The sequence below is a fragment of the Aotus nancymaae genome, unplaced genomic scaffold, assembly GCF_030222135.1.
Source record: "Aotus nancymaae isolate 86718 unplaced genomic scaffold, 86718_ANA_hifiasm-v0.15.2.pri h1tg000124l, whole genome shotgun sequence".
Classification (NCBI taxonomy): Eukaryota; Metazoa; Chordata; class Mammalia; order Primates; family Aotidae; genus Aotus; species Aotus nancymaae.
The window spans coordinates 859,537-863,460 of NW_026988539.1; positions in this window are offsets into that span (position 1 = coordinate 859,537).

A 3,924-nucleotide genomic window follows, 5' to 3' on the forward strand; every position below is an offset into this window, starting at 1 on the left:
ATTCAATGCGTCTCCCACGGAACTCGTCAAAGAAACGACATGCCATCGTCTGCAAAATTATAATTTAACGGTATAAAGCTTCAAGTCACGTATTCCAAAAACTAGCTAAGGATTTTTTTTTTAATCACATAAACTATACATTAAATATTTTGAGGTATTTCAGAGAAAATTGTCAAAGGCTCGAAGGAATTGTGCTGGAGGTGCTGTCCCCTGCGTGGAGAACCGATGCTCTTCGGTATGTGACTGTCAAGTGGGCACGGGGCGGGGGGAGGCGGGAGGGGGGCCCAAGGGGCTGGGGGTGGGGGGGGGTTGAGCCTGCTGTGGGTGTCTGGCCACGTTTGGGGTGGGGTTCGGAAGTAGGTGTGTGAGTGTGTGAGTGTGAGTGTGTGTGTGCGTGTGTGTGTGGTGATATGAATAAACCTGAAAAGAATCCAGGAGTCCTGGGCCACTTTATTTTTATTTTTTGGTAGAGGTGGGGTCTTGCTGTGTTGCCCAGGCTGGTCTCAAATTCCTGGCCTCAAGTGATTCTCCTGTCTCGGCCTCCCACAGTGCTGCGGCGCCACTTCTCTGACCGAGAGGCTTGACCCGACCCGGCCACAGTTCAGCACAGCTTACACGTTCCACAACCAGAACGATCCCAAGCCAAGCCCTAAATTTCCAGCAGGGGACAAAACTGGAGACCCCCCTTGCATCTGAGCCTTGGAGCCTTGAAGGCCAAGCAGAGGACGACGTCTAGGAAATCCAGACCCCCGAAGGCCCGTGCTCTGACCAGTGCTGGAGGCCCAGGCGTGGATTTCCTAAGAAGTCCGCTGGGTCAGGGCTGCCGCGTGACGGTGTTTGATCAGAACCACTTCACTGCCTTTGAGAGCCCCTTCCTCCACTAAATGTCATTTACCTGTAGTCCCAGCATTTTTGGAGGCCAAGGCAGGGGGACCCCTTGGGGTCAGGAGTTGAAGACCAGCCGGGACAACATAGGGAGACCCCATCTCTACAACTTCAGCTGGGCATGGTGGTGCATGCCTGTGGTCCCAGCTACTGGGAGGCTGAGGCAGGAGGAGCGCTTGAGCCCAGGAGGTCGAGGCTGCAGTGAGCTACGACTGCACCCCAGCCTGGGTGACACAGCAAAACCCTGTTTCTAAAAAAGAAATTTAAAACATTGTATGTCTATAGGCTACCTCGGTATAAACAAGTAATATGGCATGTTAAATAGGTCCACATCTTCTTGGACCTAAAGCTTTTTTTTTTTTTCCCTTCTGATTTTAAAAGAAATTAAGGCTGGGCGCGGTGGCTCACGCCTGTAATTCCAACACTTTGGGAGGCTGAGTCGGGTGCATCACGAGGTCAAGAGATCGAGACCATCCTGGTCAACATGGTCAAACCCCGTTTCTACTAAAAATACAAAAAATTAGCTGGGCATGGTGGCGCGTGCCTGTAATCCCAGCTACTCGGGAGGCTGAGGCAGGAGAATTGGCTGAACCCAGGAGGCGGAGGTTGCAGTGAGCCGAGATCGCGCCATTGCACTCCAGCCTGGGTAACAAGAGCGAAACTCCGTCTCAAAAAAATTAAAATAAAATAAATAAATAAATAAAAGAAATTAAAACGTGGGCCCCAGACTTGCTGGGCGTGGAGTGAGCAGGACAGCTCTAGGTTCATTAGGAACTTAGGGGTGGGGGCGGGAGAGAAACTGAGGCCCAGGTTATAGTGGGAGGTGGCACTCAGTGACACCACAAAACAGAAGCCAGGGTGTGTGCGCACACGTGTCTACGTGTGTGTCTGCGTGTGCCTGCATGTGTGTGTACATATGTGCATGTCTGTGTGTCTGCATATGTCTGTGTGTCTGCATATGTCTGTGTGTCCATGTCTGTGTGTGTGTGTCTTGGGTGTATGTGTCTGTGCGTCTGCGTGTGTCTCCAGGTGTGTGCGTCTGCATGTGTATGCATGAGTGCCTGTGTCTGCGTGTGTGCCTGCGTGTCTCCAGGTGTGTGCGTCTGCATGTGTATGCATGTGTGCCTGTGTCTGTGTGTCTGCGTGTGTGCCTGCGTGTCTCCTGGTGTGTGCGTCTGCATGTGTATGCATGAGTGCCTGTGTCAGCGTGTGTGCCTGCGTGTCTCCAGGTGTGTGCGTCTGCATGTGTGTCTGCGTGTGTGCCTGTGTGTGTCTGCGTGTGTGCCTGTGTGTCTGTCTCCAGGTGTGTATGTCTGCATGTGCATGTCTGCGTGTGTGGGGGGAGAGGTGGGGTGCTGAGCCCGCATGGGGACCCTTTCTACTATCAGGAACCCCCCAACACCCAAATGTTCTAGAAGCATCACTCAGATCCGGTCGGGTCGATAAGGACAGGAGAACGCTCCATACACGTCTTTGGTTCAAGAAGAAGGCACTCATCGACCTCACCATCCTCCCTCCCTCCCTCTCTCCCTGTCTCTCTCTTCTCTCTCTTTCCTCTCTCTCTCACTCTCTCTTTCTCTCGCTCTCTGGTGGGGGAAGGGGTGGCACCCGGCAGACGGCCCGAGCGGGGTCCCAGGCCAGGGAATCCTGTCATCCAGCACAAGTCCTCGGGAGAAATCTTTGGTATCAGGCGTGATTTTCCAATCACAGACATGAGCTTGAGTGAGGTAGCCTTTACCTGGGGGGGGTGCATTTCACCGGAAGTGTCTTTTGCATTCTCGAGGGAGGGGGGTGGGCGGGCCGCCCCCTCCGTGGGAGGCAGCCGGAGGTGGGGGGCTTCCGGGAGGGGGTTCCCTCTGGCCTCGGATCTTGAACCCCGCGGTCGGCCAGTCTCGGGGGTCACCCTGACCCGATGAGAGGAGCGCGGGAGGGCGCGGGGCGGGAGGGGGGCGCCCATCTTCATTTCCGACCCTTCCCACTTGTAATTTTTTTTGGCAAAAAAATGGGGCAAGCGGATTCCACCTTCTTCGGCGTCTTCTAGCCAACGCCAGGTTCAGCCCGCTGCCCCCGGCAAGCCCAGTTCAGCCCCCGACGCGGGCGCAGACGGGGGCGGTGACTTCCAGAAGGTTCCATGCAGGAAGGGGCTCCACGCCCGGTGCAGAGGGGCACCTCGGGGCGTCTTCTCCGGGATCCGAGGCTGCGTCCTTCCCTGCGCGCCCACGAAGGTGCCTAAAGGTAAAGTGAACTCAACAGAGGGGGCGGGGCCCCTGGCAGTGACCCGCGCGTGGGAGCCCACATCCCCTGCGGCCGGGATGGGTGGGAAGGGTGCTCGCCCGTGGGTGCTGGGCGCCCGCCGCAGGCCCCTCCCCAGACTTTAAGGCAGGCGATTCTTGGCACGAGGAGGCCTGGCCGCTGGGGGGGGCGGGGTGGCGCTCAGTTCTCGGCGCAGGGGGGGCCGTCCTGCCAGCGGGCGTGGTTGGCTTTGGGGGGCGCCGGGGGGGCCGTAAGGATCCGGCTTGATGTGGGTTTTTGGCGACTTTGGAAGGGGCCGAGGACCCTGGGGAGGGGGGCCGGGCCGGGCGGCTGGGGAAAGGAAGGTTTCTCTCACCTCCCTCTGTGGGGCAGGGGCTCTGGCGGAGGAGGGGTTATTCTTAAAATTCCTTTTTTAAATACCCGGTTTATATTTCTAGTATGTGCTTCTTGACCCGCTTTAGGGGACCACACAGTGAGCCCTGGTTTTTGTCGAGGCCCTCTGGGCGTCCTGAAGGGAGGGGGGGCTGGGGAACCCCTTTCTGTCACCCCCTCCCCTCTGGGGGGGGAGGGCTTCCTTTGGCCTGGAGGGGTTTGGCATGGACGGGGGTCCTTTTTGTGCACTTGGGCTGGGGGATGTGCTGCTTCCCCCTCGGGTGTGGGGGGCCCGGACAGCACCCCCTCCAGTGCCCCCTGGGGGCGGGTCTCCGGGCAGGCAGGATGGGGGGACGAGACGTGGGGGCACAGCGCCCAGGCCGTGGAGGCAGGGAGGGCGCGGGCCGGGGCGCC